Source organism: Molothrus ater, chromosome Z (assembly GCF_012460135.2).
Source record: "Molothrus ater isolate BHLD 08-10-18 breed brown headed cowbird chromosome Z, BPBGC_Mater_1.1, whole genome shotgun sequence".
In the NCBI taxonomy this organism is placed as follows: Eukaryota; Metazoa; Chordata; class Aves; order Passeriformes; family Icteridae; genus Molothrus; species Molothrus ater.
The window spans coordinates 50,020,900-50,040,920 of NC_050511.2; the positions used below are offsets into that span (position 1 = coordinate 50,020,900).

Consider the following 20,021-nt stretch of genomic DNA (forward strand, 5'->3'; position numbering starts at 1 on the left):
CTAAACAAAATATCATTGAGGCTTAAAAGGGAGGGAAGGAGAGGGAAGAAGACCTGCAACAAGAATAATGTAGTGTTTTGAATGTTTCACTGTCATTAAAAAAATAAATTGTGGTGTGTGGGATTTTTTTGTTTTGGTTTTTTCTTGTTTTTCTGTTTTTGGTGTTTTTTTTTTTTTTTTTTTTTTTTGTGTATGAGTGTGTGGTTTTGTAGGATTCTTTTTCTTTGTTTTCAGCAATCTGAGCACTCAGGACTTTGACAACCAGAAAAACAGGACAAAAATCTCTCCCAATTACAGATGAAACCTAATCACTGAACATGTCAAAACAGGTAATGCCGACACCACTGCTGCCCCTTCAGAACGACAGTGTCTTAAACAATTGTCTTGGAAGTAATTCTGTGATACAACAAAGAATCAAGGATTTTATTACTGCTATGGTTCCATATAAGTAATGCATCTGCTTTTGTGTGGTATGATGCCTGCTTTGATTGCAATTTGTCACCCAAAGCATACATTAATCTTAATATTAAGTGCAACCACCTCTTTAGCCATGAACAGCATTAAAAGCAGAACAGCAGCATGTTTAGCTGTCTATCAGCTTGCAGATTGCTTCACTGAAACAGCATCAGCTGGCCAGAGCACTCAGCTTTTATTTCAGCAAACCAAGACAACACCTTGGAAAATTTAACTTCAAGATGCCCAGGTACCTGAAAAGCATCTGACAAAAAACCCCAAACCAAAACGTACATGAAAGCTCACTTAAAGATCAAACTAAACTGCAGAAGTTCCAAAGTGCATTACTAACCAGAAAAAAAAGAAAAAAAAGAAGCTCATGTTTCCTATCTTCTCTTCTGTCTTCCACCAAATCACACTGTACACCTCAAAGACTTTTAGACTTTTTAAAAGCTGCCGCAGGGATGCTTGCAACTTCCTGGGGCTAAAAGAGATTTCCAGTTTCCATTACCTCAGTCTTTACTTTCAAAATACGGCTGTTGGCCTTTCTTAGGTAAGTAAAAAAGACGAAGAATTCAGTAGTGATTAGAGGCTAGAAATTTATTTCTATACAAATTTTAAAAACTGCCCTTAGATTCAGTGGGCTCTTCCACAACACAAGGTTACAACAGAGGCTCTCAAATTGAATCCATTTGCATTCACAGTGCAGTCTGTGCTTCAAACAAGAAAAAAATAATTATGTCATTCAAACCTTTTTGAATAGAAGCTCTGTGGCTAATCTGGGGAAGATCATTGTTCTGGCTTCAATAATACAAGCACTGCAAGATTGCTCCTAAGGCTTCCCATGATAGAATAGAGCCTGCAAGTTCAGCAAAGATGTCCCAGGTGGAGCCTCCTTAACCAAGCTAGTTTCATGAACTCTGTAGAGGGAAGGTGGTCTGAAACTGTCCTCTTTCCCCATGCTAAGATTAGGGAGATGATCGATCACCTTAACAATTTATCATGCACTGAATTAATTTACAACAATAAAATAGTATCATCATGCAGTTGCACTCCCTCAGAGAGATCATCTGCTGTCACAAAGAACGTGGTTCAGCAAAGGCACCTTCACAATGACCCCACCAGGGCAAGGTTAGAGAGCCTGCCCACATCCCCAAATAAAAGCAGAAGAGCAATCTGAATATATAAAAGGACAGAAACCTCTCTTCCCAGATTTTCAATGAAAATAGCCAAACAAACCAGTAGATAGAACAATATCCTCAAGCCTTTACCTTGCAGGGTAATCTTTTCCATATGCCACTCTAATTTGCCTCATACCCCTTCTGAGGATGACAAAAGCAGACTGACCACAGTCACGACAGGGGTTCCACCAAAGGGCAGACAGCTCAAGAGTCTGTAATTAAACTACACATGTCTACCCTTCTCCTCTATGTGCTCTGAGGTCCCGCCCCAGAAAGGACATCCAGATGATCTTAAGTGAGTAGATTATTCCCAAAATTACAAGATGTTAATTCTTTCAGGAATTGTTTTTGTCTTAGTATTGTGTATTTTGTTATTTTGGGGTTTTTGGAGGGAAAATAAAATGTCACATTTTATTAAGTGACAGAAAGCATCCTTTGAAAGGACAAACCCATAGGATATGGCATTGTAACATATGAAGTCATGAACACATTCACCCTAAGTCATTCCAGTAATGATACAAACTGGATTCACATCAGCAGCAGGCCAATCCTGCAGATTAGCCAATTTTTTCTGCATACTGATGAAGAGAAATTAACCAAAATCCAGGAAATGAGACAATAGAAAATTAGGAGTGTAACATCTAAACTTTTTTTTGCTAGAACTGCCATGACTGTGCTCCCAAAAACTGAATCATATGCCTTTTCCTTGCTGAACACAGGATACCTTTTTCTCTGCTGCAGATTGAGGCACTTATTCTCATTCGCAGTCAGACAAAACTTTCACTTATTTTATGAAGTTGTCCTTTTCCAGAATCCTTTCCATACTTCCCTGACCTAGGTCAGTTTGCACCATTATGTGCAATTCTCTCACTTGCTAAACCTCCCTTCCTGATTATTTCCATATTGTATCTATTCCACACCCATCTCTTGGGGAGCATTTTGTTGCTGTTTTTTCAACCCAGAATGATACCTCATCTTATATTGAAGCCTCGTACTTCTCTGAAAAGCAGAACTGTGTGAGAACTCAAAAATAGTTCTGTATGGCTTCCTCAGTTTTCTCATTTTCCTGCAGTTTGCCCTTTAAAGCCAACACATCAGTCTGCCTTCCCATTACTATCCAGCACCCCTAGAACTATTTCAGTCATTATCTAGCTTCTCCTAATGACTTCCATAAGTGTTTGCTTGTTAGGAATTGCTTAGAGATGATTGTTCCTTTGCCACTCATTAAGGCTGGAGAACCTCTTCCCACTCCCTGGGGGAAAAGTAAGCATCTGCCTTAATGCAAGGGATGCTGGCTGGTAGATGCACATCTCTTGGGAAGTATTAGGAGCTTCTTCAACACAATGAACAGGTCAGTGTAAAAATAATCACACCAAACACACAGACATACAAAAATTGCTTTAAAGCACCATCTTCAAGAAATGAAGAAGCAGCTCCACAGTGTTTTTTTTTAATTGGTAAATACCAGAACAGGAAGATATTCCTGAAAGTGAATTTTTAATTTTTGCATTTCAAGTAAAAGAGACTTAAAGAACTAGGAAGATTCCAGAGTGATAATTCATGCAATCATCTGATTTCAACATTATCTCACTACTTTAAACTTCCAGAATCACAAGAAAATAAACAGGAAAAATACAGCTAGACACCAACTCCAGGAGAATAATGCCTGCTTAGGCTTATGAAAACAAGTCACTACAATATGGATGGTCTCTCATAGCACAACCACAATGAAGTTGCTGTCATGTGACTGTATTTTCAAAATATACACTTTCATCATATTGACATCTATAGTACCAAGTACTCCTAAAAGAAGTAATTTCAAAACAGTTTCTGAAACTCTTTTGAAATTGTTTATTTCTACTGACAGACATGAAATTTGAACTAGTTAATGAAGAGGCAGAAAAGTTCAAAGTAACCATAGATAGCTCATAATCTAAGATACATTATTAACTGTTGCCAGCACTATGTGCACATGTGTGTATAAAAGAAAGTATGGTGCATGCTTTTGTCCTCTTCTGTCTCTTCTGTTATTAGAAAGAAAAAAAAATAAAAAGAGAGGGAGAAAAAGAGTGACAGAGCAAGGAGATGCTCATTAAAATTATTCTGAGCACTGGAATTGCAAAGGTAGTGGACAGAATTTCTCTCAAAATATATTGTCATTATTATTTTGCTTATTAATTAATATAATTAAAGAAGATAACAGTGGACAAAGGCTTTTGAATCAGCTTTATTAATGACATAGCCAGAAGGATAGAGTGCACCCTCAGCAAATTTGCAGATAGATATCATCCAGAGGGACCCGGAAAAGTTTGAGAAGTGGGGTCATGGGAATCTCATGAGGTTTAACAAGACCAAGAACAGGTGCTGCACCTGGGTCAGGACACTCCCAATATCAGCACAGGCTGGGGGATGAACGAATGGAGAGCAGCCCTGTGAGCAGGACTGGGGGGTGCTCCTGGGTGAGAGGCTGGACATGACCCAGCCATGGGCACTCCCAGCCCAGAAACCCAAATGTGTCCTGGGCTGCATCCAAAGCAGTGTGGGCAGCAGGGGAGGGAGGGGATTCTGCTCCACCTGGAACCCTGCATCCAGCTTTGGGGTTCCTAGCACAGGAAGGACATGGACCTGATAGACTCTGTCCAGAGGAGATGTTGAGAGGGATGGAGTACCTCTCCTATAGGAAAAGGCTGAGGGAATTGGGATTGTTCAGCTGGGAAAAGAGAAGGCTGCAGGGTGACCTAATTGCAGCCTACAAGGACCTGAAGAGAGTCTTCAAGAAAGATAGAGGGACTTTTTAGAAGAGCATGTAGAGACAGGAGGAGAGGGAATGGATTCCAACTGAAAGAGCGTAGTCATATATTTAGGTCATATATTAGGAAGAAATCCTCTCCTGTGAGGGTGGTGAGACACTGGCACAGGTTGCACATAGAAACTGTGGATGCTCCATCTCTGGAAGTGTTTAAGGTCAGGATGGATGGGGCTTTGAGCAACCTTGTCTAGGGAAAGTGCCCCTGTCCATAGCAGAGGGCATGGAACTAGATGATTAAGGTCCCTTCCAAGCCATTATATGATTATGATTCTAGCTATATCAGAAATCAGGATACTTTTCTCCAAACTATGACTTCTCAGCAGAAAAAGCACAAGAACTTAATCTCCTAAAAAACTTCTAAAAAGAATTTTAATATTTTTTCCAAGAAGAAATAACAAATTCAACACTTCATGGATCAGCAACAGAGACTCCATTTGTAAACTCCACCTTTTGTTTTAAACTCAGAAAAGTAGCAGAAGGCTGGTACTCTTCTGAAACAAGTTTGTATTTAAACATTCAGGCAATATCCTTTTGCTAGATAAAAAAAAACATCTGGATGATAACAAAGTGTCACAATTCTCTAAGCAGCTTTGAGGGGGGCCAGCCTTAAAACAAATACTTCCTTTTAACCCCACATCCACAAAACAGATGTTCAATCTTCAGGCAGAATAAACCACCACAAAATACAATAATTTGGAAAAGCTGAAGCCAAGGAAGTTCACAATTAAGCATGCCAAACCTCAAATCCCAAATTACAAAGGCACCACCTCAGTATAGATCTACATGTGCCATGACCAATGATACAAAAACAGGAGTTTAGTTTAGTTTATCTGAAGCAGAAATTTGCCAACTATTCCACTCACTCACAACAACATTAGAGACTCTAAGGCAATAGCTTAACATGGTTCAGGCCACCACCAGTGCAGACACAGGAACTATTTATCAACCCCTCAAACCAGAAATAACAGTCATGCTCCTTCAGAAATATTTATGCAACATCTGCATTGGTTCAACTGACTGCTCTCCAGACACTTTCTGCAGTGCTGTATTTTGCAAAGTTAACCTGAATGAAGTTTGAAAGAGCTTAGAATTAACAATAAGAAAGAATTATCTTAATGACAGGATTTAAATTCCCTATTCTCATGTCACTGCTCTTTCCCAAGGCCACAAACAAACTTATCTGATAGACAGCAATGACCCAGAAATAAGATCTTACCTTTGATCTTGTCAAAATGGCGGGGGAGCAAACCCAGTAGCTCAAGACAACAAAAATCCTGATGTTGACGAATGAAAGGGAATTACTTCTTGTCCATCATGCAAGTATCTGGTGTCCTCAGAACAATACACCCAGAATTTGTGAGTCCCTGCTGTAAAATTGGGGCTGGTTATTAATTTCTTGGCAGAGGTCAACAGGGCTTCCTAGTCCTCACAGTCTGCATCATAGTCCCTGCTGCTTACAGTATACCATCTTAACTGGTCGGATTTTTTGTGGAATAGTTGTTATGGATGATCAAGAAGTAACAGACTTTGCAAAATACCCTGGGAGCAGCAGCAGGCTCTGTCAGGGATGCTTAGTAGAGAACTGCAGCAGAGTACTGGGTTTTGGCCTTGGGTAGCTTATGCTGATCATTCTATGAATTCAAGATTTATAAATGTAAAGCACAATTGAAATATGCCCTGAAGGGAGAGATACGAAGAAAACACCAAGACTTCATCACCTTTCCTCTGACCCTTCCCCTTTCCATTATCAAGTGAAGTTTAAAGCAACTTAGGCTTCTGGCTATCTGAACAAGCAGGTAAACACAGAGGATTAGCTCACAGCTTGACTAATTCACTTTAAAAATTGACTTGGATTAGCTCTGAGTTGTGTTTAGCAGACAGGCTCTTAGTGCTTGCAAGAGGTCACATGAATTAAGTAGGCTGTTGTAAATTCACACCATACTTCAGTGATTATTTTGCTTCTCTGACTAAGTCCTCAATATATACAATGCCCAACAGAAACAACAAATATTCAATCAGAATATTTGGGAGATGCCACAAATTCAAGTGAAAATAGAAAGCCAGGAGGCAGAATGGAGTTGATGTAAAAACAGAACAAAACCAAAAAATCCTATTTTCTAACACATATGATGACCGAAATGTTAGTGTCCGAGCACTATCTAGTCTGTCTCACCACTTTTTAGATAAACTCCTTTTGCATCTTTGTTAAAGAGTAAGAAATGCAAAAAACCCAATCCTATTGGACAAAAGCACAACTGAATATCAATGGATTATTCTTAAAGGAAAAAGAAAATAAGAACTAACTAGTAGTTTGCCTCCAGCTCTTCCATTGGATCTTGGTGCACATTAGCATGGGTACAAACTTTAAACAATGCACACTTCAAAGCCTGCTTCAGACAGTTTTGTAACAAAAGCATAAGCCATAAAGCATTACTTGGGAACCACTAAGACTTTTTTTGTGACCACACAAATAAACTAAGAAGTTCAAGGGATCCAGGCCACAAAAGGAGAACGTACTGAAATCCACCCACAAACCAGACTTTTTAGGCATGCCACAATTGCACACACCAGCTGTGTCCATGACACCAACGCCAGAGGCCCATGCACAGCTACTCTCATCCCTGACACACTTAGTCATGCTGGGTCTGATTTTCAGCCTCCCAGTACTGAGTGGCCTCTCTTTGGTCAGCCAACCTTATACTCCCCTCTCAGGAGATCCTGCCTGGAGTGCTGCATCCAGCTCTGGATCTCTTAACAGAAGAAAGAGCAAGTTCAGAGAGGACCATAGAAATGATGAGAAGGCTGAAGCACCTCTCTTATGAAGACATGCTGAGAGAGTGGGGTTGTTCAGCCTGGAGAAGTCAAGGTTCTTATAGCACCTTCCAGTACCTAAAGAGGGCTCACCAAAAAAGCTGGAAAGGGACAAGGGTATGTAGTGATAGGACAGGGGGTAATTGACCAAGAAAGAGGGTATGCATAAATTAATATTTGGAATAAATTATTTAGTGTGAGAGTAATGAGACACGGGAACAGGCTGCCCAGAGAAGCTGTGGATACCTCAATCCCTGGAACTGTTCAAGGTTATGCTGCACAGGTCTTTGAGCAACCTGGTCTAGTGGAAAGTGTTCCTATCTGTGGCAGGGGCCTGGGACCTACCTGACCATTAAGGTCCCTTCCAACCCAAATCCTTCTATAATTCTATACAAAAATGCACTATGGCATGCTGCCAGTACAGTGTTTTGGAGAAGCCCAATATCTACTACTTAGTCAGCTGCTGCCTTCAGTCTTGCAGCAGCCTTCTTCCAAGAATACTCCACTTAACCCAACAGGCAACACTGCCAGGTGAGAAGGAAGAGTAAAGCACCGTAACTTACCAAATCCTCAAAATTTCCCACTGCAGCAACACTGGCACCCCCCTCTAGTGGAGACACAGCTAATACAAGCAGGAGATGACACTTGCAGGGTCTTGGGAAGAAAGTTAATCAAACCACAAGAGGAACAGTCAGAGAAATACACAGAGCACAGAATGACTACTGGAGCAATTGCAAGAGGCAGATGCATGGCGAGTGCACGTTCGGGTTTCCTACCAATTAGGAAATGTTACCTCATCTTGGGAGCTCCAAGAAAACTCAGTATTTCCCTCCCCCCTTTCTCACATGAAGCACAAAGGAGCACAGTGTGGCTTCTTTGCCAAAGCTCTTCCCGCACTTTTGTGCCGCTCTTCTGGGGGAAAAAGTAACTGTTTTCACACAAAAATTACACCAAAGATCCCCACAGAGATCCCCTCCTAATATTTATAGCATATTAGGAACAATTTAGAAAGAAGAACTGAAAAAGCTGTAAGCAAGTCTCTCAAACAGAAGTTGGTCATAAAAATCTGTGCAACTGATGGCAAGAAACTTTGTGGAAGAGATGTTGGGGATGGAAATATGCAGGACCATGGCATAAGCCTTTGCTCAGGCACATTATTTTTAAGACATTTATGTTTTCTAAAATCTTATAATTCCCTCCTGTCATCAGATTGTCATCAGCTTGCACATCTCCCACTGAATTTTTTTCCTCTAGGCTGAACCTCCTAGGATGCTTTTGCATGTGAAACTTAGGCAATCCACGGCAGGAAACAAAAACACACTGTACTTCTTGGAGAAGCAGGCATTAACCTATGCTATTCCTATAAACTCTTTGCAAAATTGAATAATTCTAAAGACCCATTTTTAATTCATTCATTAATAGCAGGATTGTTCTGATTATAATAATACCCTGAAGTCTCAGTCAGTTTCCAGTCCCACTAGCATGGAAATAGGACACTGTAACTACTGTAAACAAGAAAGCTAAAACACTAGGGGTGCAAACAATAATTCAGAAAAGTCTTCTTTTTTTTGCAAGGTTTCTGTACAGGGAAATACACTGCTCTGAGGTAAAGTTTTCAGCAGTTCCATCAAAATATTTAGGAGGAGCAAAACAATCCTGAAATGTTGCTAGCTCTCAAAGCCCTATGCAGAAACCATGCCCAGGGCAGCTCAAAGATACGTGGCTCATTTCCACAGAATTGCTCTCCACATATGACACATCTTTGGGTGGGATAGAAAGGAAAAGGAAAGACAGAAAGACCAACAAACTCAATAGACATTTATAATATAGACATTTCAAGTACAAGTCACATTCAGGATGATACTCCTTGAATGCTGGGTACCTATCCACACATCCATTTCCCTGAAGTTGTTTGTCCTGCTGCAGTATCTCAGGAAAACAATTTGGGAATTCCATTTCCTTGGCAAGAGGAATGAAGGGGCAATGACCTATTGATGCATTGGACTTGTGTCTGCAGGAATGGAACAACAAACAGGGAGCCACAGCTGAAAATCCCAATGACTTCTTCACTGATAGCCCAGTCTTTGCTCCTCTACCAAATCTAATGCTTACATGGATGGTTAACATATGCTCAAACACCACTCCTAGTACATCCCAGTGTCACTGAGGCACACAGGACATCATGCTCTTACTAGCTGGCTGATTCATCCTGACAAGACAGAAATTCCTGTAGACATTCTCAGATGGATGCAGGAAATGTTCAGGTTATTCTCTTGTACTAATAATTTGCCAGTACAACATACAACACTTTAGCAGGGCTGTGTACACTTTTGCAAAGACACCTTCCAAGTGCAATAGTCACTGACTTGCAACAGAGTAGCAATACAGACCTTGCTGCACTTTACTCTCCTTTGGGATTGACAAACTGACCATTATCAGTCTGAATTTATGCTTCTGTATCTAACATTCCCCTCCCAATTTCCCAAGTGCTTTTTACTTCAATAATTAGTTTTATATATTCAAAGTTAGCATGCAAGTACAGAAACACGCTATGAAGTTTACTCCTATAAGCACAACCTTAGGCAAGGTAGCCAAATTTCCACTTTACATTCTACATTACAGCTTCACAACCACATGAAACCCCTTCCACTGCAACTCATATGAGGACTGTACATATCTTGTAAAATACTGATCCAGTCCCTACAATCACTGAAATACTGATCCAGTCCCTACAGACAATCACTGAAAACACACCTATCACAATAGGCATTGAAACAACAACTCAATTATGCACAAAAGCACACAATTGACTTATATTAGCTGGAGTATCAATGAAAGAGCTCGGAAGTGTCTGGAGTCAGGCACACATACACACTGCCACCCTTTGCTACTTCATATTTGGTTACAAGTAACTGTGAAAATAGTAACACAACCACAAAACCTTGAAAGCTCCAGGGCCCAAGAAGCGACACAACTGTTGCAGTAAGAGATTGTAAAAAAAACCACAGTAGCCATGAGAAAACAGATCCCACCAGGAGAGTCAGTGAACACCTAAGGTAGACACACAAACCAAAAAAAAACAGACCACAATAACGACCACCACAGTCCCTCCCAGTGCAAGGCAACATCTAGGGGCAAGGTGACCTTTTCCTGACACTGCCACTGGCTTGAGGTACTAACCTGAACTCCTCCCCCGAGGTGTTCTGCCACCAGCCATCCAGCTGGCAGCAGCAGCAGGTGCGACTGACAATTTGTTTGTCCTTGATCCAAAGCAGCAGGAAGGTAGGGGTGCTCAACACCCCCTGGGTTTCTGTGCTTTGAGCTGAAGGGACAGTGAATGTTGCACTGGTGGCACCCCCAGAGCCTTCCACCCCTCCTTCAGCCCTTCCACCTCACTTGACACCAGCAACGCTGATTCAGAATTGAGCAGCAAGCAAACTTGAGTTTTCTTCTGCACAAGCACCCTGGCTGTGTGAGGCGTGACACCCACCCTGACACCCACATCCTGGCTGGGTGAGGCTGGCTGTCCTTCTCACATTGCAGCTCTGCAATACCATCCCAGCTCCCTTGCCCTGTCACCAGCAGCAGCTCAAGGACATTGTTTGGCAGATCTGACAACCACAACAGGTCAGAAACAGACTGCACTATCAAAGACTAAACACTTAATGAAATCCAGCAACTACAGTCCCTTTATCAAAACCCCTTCAGAGTAGACAAAACAACACTTGCCACACTCAAAAGCTGTGTAGCTATGAAAGCTTGAGAGTTTATCAGCCTTTCTCCTTTCCTACAAACACCAACCTGAAGTATTACCACCTTAAAAACAGGTGTGACCTGTACAGCATCTCTCTTCTCTGCTTGGATTCCAGTAAGTCTTTGCTAGAGCTCATGTTCAGCTCACTGCTATTAAATAATCACCCACTTACTCAAAGAAGATACAAATTTCTCTATGCTGCAAACATTCAATACTCATCCAACATTTATTGCTGTAGCTAACTTCTTCTAAATAAAAAATGGATACTATTTTAGCTATATTTTGGGTGAGGAGGATGAAAACAATCCTCCTCAAATGGCAAAAATACTTCTAAGGAAAACTTCTGCTCCCATAAATAATGTACCAGCACCATTTCATATCTGCCATACACACCCTAAAAAGATGGAGGAGGGAGGGAAAGGGGCTTGCAATGAAAAACAGTATGCATTTCCTTTGCCAGATTTTTACCCCTCTCACAATCTCCAGCATTCTGTACAGAAAGATCTTGCCTTTGATGTCAATCCAATGCTTTCAGGCTTGCTCCTGCAAGCACTGCAATATGCAATACATTTTCTAGCTGGCAAAGAAATGGATGTATTGCATTTAGTGCCTGTTAAATTCATCCTACTCCAAAGGTCACTGTGGCATGTAAATTCCTACAGAAAAGCCAGAATGGTTTGTAATTTGGCAACATGAGGCCCACACTGAACTAAGAATTATCATATGTGACTATCAAACTCGCAGACTTTTTTTTCAGCAGTTTCAAAAATCTACTTCAGGAGGTGTTTGCCTCTTAGTCACACTAAGAAGCAAAACCAGAGAGATAATATTGGTCTCTCATATTTATCACCTTTGTATTTTTAAAAAGAAAATAAGAGGACCTCTGAATTTTATCTAGAGTATATCACATGGAAGCCAAAAAAAAAAAAAAGGTAGTTCCAATTCCTCTCAAGTTAAGTAAGTCTAAAATAAAGGTAATTCAGTTGGCACAGAAGTCTACATATAGTTCTCTGCATCATAGTATCTGTACTCCCAAAATACTTTTCCTTCTAAAAGAGATCCAGCCTCCCCACTTCTGCAACTGAAGGCATTTCTTGTGCCACTGATCCACACTGCCTACCATCATTTCAGCAGCAGACCACATTGCAATGCATGAGTGGGAAACAGTAAGGCACAACCCTTTGCTCCTGTTTCCCCAGCAGCCAGGCCATTATCCATCAAAGAGTGCAGGAGCACAAATCTTCAAGGCACTTGGAAAGCAAAACACTCTGCACACACCCCAGGCCAGAACCCTGTCCAGGCTATTTATCCTGGGAGTGGCTTGAGGAGGAGGGATGTGGCTCCCCCTCTCTGGCTGTGCTGCTGGCAGGGGCAGGCATGCCTTACCCAGATGCCTTGAACCACAGCAGCCCCGCAAGTCTGTGGCTGCTTTTGCCTGCCAGAAGCAAAGGGAGAAGATTCACTTTCTTTTTAAGAAGAAATACATCTTTATTCTGAGGAAAAGGCACCAGTGCTCTCCTCTTTAAGTGCACTAACCTAACTGCCTACAGTATCTGGGTCAAGAAGGACCCAGATCCAGTAGGAAATCAGGACAGGACTGAAAAAAACATGATCCACAAACTATTCCAGGCTGTGCCTATCGGGAAATTCTGGACACTTTGCACTAATCCAAGCTAGGCTATTGTTCCTCTGTAGAGAAATACAATGCCTTAACAACCTCAAAGGTGTTTGTCAAGAGTTTATAAGAGAAATACCACGGTCACCTGAGTTGCCATGTGAGATGGGGACACACATATACTACCCAAACCAGCACGAGCACATAAGCCCTTTTCTTTTCTGGTTGCTCAATGTTGTACAAATAGAAACAGTATTTCAACAATTAGAGACACCAGCCATTTAAAAATGAAAATTGACCCTAGAATGCAACATTCATCCAAGCAATTACCAAGATTTTGCAAGCCAGGTGTGCTGTTAATCAGCTTGGGAGTACAGAAAGTGTGTCAGGCAGTCAAGAAACACCAATGGAGATGAGAAGGAGAGGTCTGGGTACACAAAGACAGGCCCTTCTTAGAATTCTCCCCTACTTTCAACAAAAATCAAACCAAGGTACCAGACATTCAGATGTTCACCATCACATATATCAATACATCTATGAAAGTGCAAGAAAGCACAGGCAATGCTTCTACATGTTAAAATCTAAGCTTGAAAACATAAACGGAGAAAACCAAAATTCAAGTTCCCTGACATGTAAGTAGAACAGCAGCTCTCATTTCCTTGACAGAACTTTCTTCTGCCCTGGGAATACTTTTGTATTTCTGTCAAAGCAACCCATCAGCCTTGCACATGATCCAAAGTAATTCAGTGCCACTACAGATTTTGCCATTGACATTTATGGGCCATGGATGAAGTCTTAAGCTTCTGCTTTAGCTATGAAGAAAAACACAGGGGAGAAAACATGAAGTGTGTAAGTTCAGCCCTCATGCAGCACTGCTGAGGAGTGCCACATCTCTACGGTATCACCTTGTGACATCTGGAAAAGTCAAAAACACATCAGATGCTACATAACCCCTGCCAGCTGAAGCCACTACTGCCTCAAGTCCCTCATGATCAAACATTTCTGGAGAGCAGTGTTCTCCCTTCAAATTATCAAAACTCCTAAGGCAACAAATGAGGACCATATACCTAAACTGAAAGCAATCTTAAAGAAAAGGACATGGGAAGATGGAAAAAGAAAAGACACACTTTCTTTTCTCAAAAGTTGGGTTTCTTTTCACCCTACTAAAGTGACAGAAAAAATAATACAGCCCATTGTGAAAGATGAAGTAGTGAAATGCACAACATATAAAGAACTAATCCAGTAACTAAAGATGCTGGAAGGATCAAATATTGATTGCTCTATTCTTCTTTCAGTAAAACAGTTGAATGCATCTTTCTCTTGGCTTTATGTGTAGCAGGAGCTCTTCAAATATCCCACTTAGATGGATTTAAGCTGAATTTAAGTGTCCCTTAAATTACATGCACTTTTCTTTCTGAAAGGGAGGAAATGGCATTTGTGTAGCAAATTCTAATTTTGTGAGGGAAATAGCAGTGAAAAGGACAATTGCCATACAGTACTGGTTACCACTCTCAAATTCTTCCACATATCCTTGAGCATTACCAAGACCATAAGTAATGGCCTCTGAAGGGTTCCCCACTCAGCCCTGATGGCAAAAGAGCTGCATTCAATTTTCTCTGCATCCATATGATACAAAAAACCAGATACACAGCAAGAGTGCTCAGTAAGTGCTGGCAGGTCACCACCTAGAGGTGCTCAAAGCCAGCTCTTCTGACATCTGGAGAAGGCAGCTCACCTCTAAGAGTGCTCAAACTGCTGGGTATTCAAAGGGAGTATTCCTTTGGTGGTCTCCCAAAGGAATAAAGTGCTCAGAAGAATTACTTGCCTTTTAATTTAAACCTCTGAATATGAGACAGAGCAAGCTCAATATGGATAGGCCACTGAGAAACAGCAAACTATTCATTAACGTGTTATTAAGAGCTCATCACAGTGATATCAAAGTGAATCCCATGCAAGTACAAAGCAGAGCAAAGCACTTTCTTCATCAACCTCTCCTGGATTCCCCAAATAGTTTAACTGTGTAACACTATAAGACCAAGTTAAAGTCAGATTTTTATTTTTTCCCATTTTTAAGCAAAGAAGGAGTTATATTTTAGCTACTATCTTCCAGAGCTACTGATTAAAACCACATGACCATAAAGTATTTTTGCTCACAGTGATAAGATTGTCCGTTACTCACACGTGGAGTTCACATATTAAAGCTGGGTATGCAGTGTAGCATTACTTTAATTTTGCATTTTCCATGTGGTTCATCTCAAAAGCTGTTTAACCTTTTGACCCTCAATATTTGTTTTGAAGAGCAAAGGAAGAGAAAGCAGACACCAGCCAATGTTTTCCTCTCTTCAACCAGCACCGCTACTGCTAAGTTCTCAGAACAAGGTTTATAACAGCCAAGGGTCTAACTACTGCAGTCTGTAATAGGGAGTGATAGAGACAGCTCCACACTGATCATGCAGCAGTGCTTCCCAGTATTCCTAAGAAACATTTCCTTAGTTATTTGCCGTAGAAAAAGGAAAACAATCACCATTCATGAACAATTGTACAGGATGAGACAGAGTCAAGCTATTCTGGAGCAGAACAGCATTTAATTTTGTGTGGTTAATATTTAATAAAAACAACAGTAAAACACAGGCCTATCAAGTTGCTTTGTAAGTCCGAGCCCATATCAGTTAAGGAAAAACACGCGGCACGCCTAGAGCCAGTAATAGCAAGCTGCAGGGCAGAGCTTCACTTACGCCTGTGCACAAACAGTATTGCTTCAGTCCACTGCTGAAATTGCCAGAAATATTATTTTAGTGCTGCTGTATAGCCATCCTCACACAAGAGTAACAGGCTGCACGGCACACAGCCCTGGCCGCCAAATTGAAACATGACTCTCAGACCTGAAAGTGATTCATTTTAGACCAAATGGTACAACACTGCAAACCTGAACTAGCATGCAAAAACTTTCTTTGAAAAGATAAGAGTTGCAGCAGTTCTTGGCAGCAAAAGCATTGCTGCTAAAACAATTTTGCTAAACATTGCTAAAACAATTCCCCCACACTTCGAGAAAACAAGTTGCCTTCAGGGTCTCCCCCAAGTTATTTTGCCTTGAAACTTCAAAAAAACCCCAACCAAACAAAAACCCAACCAAACAAGCAAACAACAACAATTAAGAAAAAAATGCACAGAAAACCAACCTAAACCTGGAGCAAATAAGGATGGGGAAAAAAAAAAAGAAGAAAGGGGGGATTTAGGCAGCTTCTAACATTCACAGACAACTGCAATCTGTGAAGGTGTGAGTTTGTTTCACAGAGATATCCCCAAGAAAATGAAATTTAGACATTCCAACATTTCTGTGATAATGAAAACTTTGCACATATTTCCATAGGAAGCAGGTATCGTTCCCACTGTGGAGCTATTTTAAAAGAACATAGGAAAGAAGTGAGAGGAAAAAACTTGGTCCCTCTGGTTCCACCTCTGTCTTCTCACTTCAGTTTGCTAACGGCTTTTGTCCTCTAGCTTCCCTCCTGCTCCCCCCCGCTCCCGGTCTTTCTCTAATAAATCACACCCTTGTGCTTGTCATTCATCTTCTCCCCGTCCTTTACCTTTGTAAACATCATGGATACACAGACACTACTCCCATCGGACTTGAGCAGGCTCTTCGTCCGAAGGACTGAAGTCAGGAGAGAGAGGTGGCAACCATTTTTTATCTAGGACTTTTTCCACTGCCTTAATTTTGTATAAATAAATCCAAAGAGATTTCGGGGTGGAAGGGGGGACGAAAGGAAAGGAAAAAAAAAAAAAAAGGAAAAAAAGAAAAATATAAAAATATGAGGGCAGCCCCTAAGTAAGTCCTGTTAGTGTTCCTTAATCAAACAAGTGCCCATCACTTATTCCACGCCAGCCCCGGAGACGCTAGCCCAGCAGGAATAGCAGCCTGACCCGACGCCTCGAACTCATTCGAGCCCACCCCGCAGGAGCCCTTCGCCGGAGAGCACCCCGACAAGTCGCGCCGCCCGGCACGCCACTGCGCGCCGCGGGACGGGAGCAGGTTCGGAAACACGAGCGAAACAGGCAAAGAGAGCAGGCGAAGAGCGCCGTGGGCACAGAGCCCTCGGGGAATGGGAAGTGGGCACCTTTCCGCGGGCGAGAATGGTGGGACCCCCCGCCCCGCTCCGCCCCCGGGCCCGCCGCGCCGCGCCGCGCTGCGCTTACCTGCGGGGGCTGCGCGGGCGCGGCTGGAGGGAGCGCGGCGCCGCCGCCGCCGGCGCACACAGAGGGAGGCAGGGAGGGAGGGAGGAGGGGAGAGAAGGAGGGAGGAATGAGGGGTGGGACGGGGAGGGACGGGACAGAGCAGAGGAGAGCGGAGAGGGACGGGGAGGGACGGGACAGAGCAGAGGAGAGCGGAGCGGAGCGGAGCGGAGAGGGACGGGACGGGACGGGACGGGACGGAGAGGGGAGGGGAGGGGAGGGGACGGGACGGGACGGGACGGGACGGGACGGGACGGGACGGGACGGCCTCCCTCCGCCCCCGCTCCGCCTGCGCGCCTCCGCGGGCGGGGCCCAGGTGTGCCCGCCCCGCCCGGCCCGCGGAGCTCACGCGTGCCCGGCCTGCGCACTCGCTCCGCGACGGCCGCGGAGGCTGCCTCGGGCACGTGCGGTGGGGTTGGGGCTGCGCGGCGGTGGAATGCAGGTGTTTCTGGAACAGCCACAGTTCTCGTCCTGTGAAACTTTCGAGTCTCCTGCCGATGTGGTCAAGAGGCGTTTGGGAGCCCCAGTCAAGGAATAGTCAATTTACAGGTTCACCAAGCACTCGTCCTTGGAAAGGGACAGGGTTGCACAACAGATACTTTTCCAGATTAGAAGAACTATTTTATTATACAAAACCAGGTTCAAATTTCTTCTTCTTCCTCACCTCCTGCCCTCCATAAGTTTTTAGTGTGCAATAGCCAGATTTCATTGGATTTATTCATTCTAGAGGCCACTTTTGCATGTACTTTCATCAAGTGAAAAGGCAAATGTTGCACAACACTTAGAGTTCAGTAGCTGAAATGGCTAAGCATTTCTAACCCCTGTAGTGAGATTTCTAGGGAGGTTACCTACAGCTATGCAAGCCATCAGTGCCTCCAGCAGCACAAAAGCCTATCATGAAGCACCAAGACCACTAAAAGCACTCGTATTTCTTAAGGAACCAGAAAGCAGCAGAGACAATTCTCTGATGTTTGCTTGTGTGGCATCAACAAAGTGATGACACTGTCTGCTATAGCTACTGGCAATATCTGCTGCACCACAGGTATGGTTATTAACAAAGGTTTTGGCACCAGTGAGAGCAGGTCTCTTGCTGTCATGGCTGGGGAGATGCTTTCTCTGTAGGAAGTTGTCACCACACAGACCTTGTTTTTGTACTCAGCATTGTAATTTTGCTCTGAAACTAGACTTGAACATGCTGAAAAGTTTTGTTAAGTACTCAGCAGGCTATTAACTTTGGAATGTGCTAGATTTCATCTTCTACCTGTTCAAAGCAAGCTACCAAGTGTTTGCAAGAGGTGACCAAAAAGCATGTTCTATTACAAGCTCTAATAGATTGTTTAGCCTCTATACACCAATTATGGTGACAGGTTTTAGTAGTTTTCTCACCTATGCACAGGCCACATCTGGGCTGGACAACTCCAGTCATGAAACAATGTGCTTAAACTGCATGTGTCCTCTCCTGATGGCAGAAAAGGGATGACATACATGAGTCACTGATTAGAAAGCAGATCTTCAGAATGCAGAATTGATTATTCCAGTCTTGTGGCAGTGTATCTGCTGTAGCTTCATTATAAACCAGATTGACTCATCTTTTTGGGACACAAACTGGCTGTACATGTCTACAGAATCTGTTCTGTCCTCAGCCAGTTGCCCAGATACCACTATAAGAGCCAAGATTAACTTGAAAGCAATCAAAGCTTCGAGCAAAGGGTAATCTGACAAGATTTACATCTCTGTGGGTGGGACTTACAACCTCAGGCATGCAGGAGTCTTTTTCAGTAGGACAGTACTTGCTGCTAAGAGCTACTACATCTGCACATTGGAAATCACCACTGTTTAGCATCCCTATGGTTACTCAAAAAGTGCTGGTTAGGATGTCCTCTGCAGCAACTCTAGCTACTGACCCCTGAAAGAAAATAGCAGAAAATAGCATCCCGAGCTCATGGGAAAATGAGCATGAGATGGAATTTCATGAAGGTAAAATGATTGCAAACATTTTATAGAAAACTATTTTTGAGTCCAGTTCAAGTGAACTGATGTAGTTAAAGCAGCAATGTTCTTTCAGTTATTTTGTTTTCTGTTAGTGACTTCAGGCATGCTTGCTCAGCCCTGAAACATTGACTTGTCGTTTATTCAAGGATAATATCATTAATTCTCAGTCAGCCACTCTTGGTCTAAATAGAAGATATAGGGAATATTCAGTAAATCTTACAAACAGGCAAATATTGAAGGTCCAGGGAAGATCACGTGGTCTGATGTTTAATGAATGTAACTGCTATGAGACTTGGCTGTGTTGCTCTGTGGTCTGAGACGTGTTTATGTAATCACACACAGATGTACTGAATTGCATTAGATAGGGAAGTAGTTTTCACATCCTTCAGTCTGGAAAAACTTCTGTTTCCAGAACAAACCATGTAAGTTCCATGTGCTCAATTTAGTGAATTGATTCAAATCATAAGTATGCTTAACATGTGCAGACATTGATATACTTATATTTCATTCTCAGCATTCATAAAGTTTCAATTGAGTGGCTGCAAGATTAGTCATACAAACCCAGAAAAGTTAAACATCTAATTCCTCTTTGGTCTGGGCCTGGAAAGTACCTCTGGTCTTTTTAATTTAAAAAAAATTCTGTGAATTTACACTTGAGATCTCTCTTCACTCTGTCACTTCTCTATGCAGCATACTCTGGTGTGGGTAGCAGTGGATAATTTCATTTTGGATTGGAAATGTGCTGAAATTTTCAGTGCAATTTTCAGTGCTTTGAACGAAACATTTGATGAGATCACTACTAATTCCTGTGGAAAAAAAATGGCATGCTTCAGCTCTATCTGAGATAGGAATAACTAGACACTTGAACAGTATAGTCACTTTTTATTGATCAGCTTTTGTTTTTTACAGTCCCACCATTTGTGGGAGTCCCAGATTGCTAAAGCATGTGTACATTACAAAGAACAGCTCCAACAATTCACAAAGAATAAAGCACTCTCTGGAGTTTGACTTTTTGCTCATTTGTTATGTACATACTCTCTGAAGCGCAATGCTCACATGCTGGGGATCTCTGTTCAGAACAGGATGAAGAGGAAATAACATTACCTAGAGCTAGAAAACTGAGCAAATGATATTACCTACAGTTAGAAAACATGCTGTTTTCCAGAGATACTT

The 20,021-nt window shown here is 42.3% G+C and overlaps 1 protein-coding gene across 2 annotated transcripts in view; it reads right to left on the reverse strand.

Annotated features, from left to right (window-relative positions):
- Positions 1–16,976, reverse strand: part of LPAR1 (lysophosphatidic acid receptor 1) — a 68,635-nt gene extending 51,659 nt beyond the window's left edge. The window contains exon 1 of one of the 2 annotated variants that reach the window (XM_036403657.2): positions 16,821–16,976. The gene's annotated coding sequence lies outside the window, so the exon portion shown is untranslated. Of the gene's footprint in view, positions 1–5,659; positions 5,740–16,820 lie in introns of those variants that run through there. The other variant, XM_036403658.2, reaches the window with a different exon arrangement.
- Between the last annotated feature and the right edge of the window lie 3,045 nt (positions 16,977–20,021).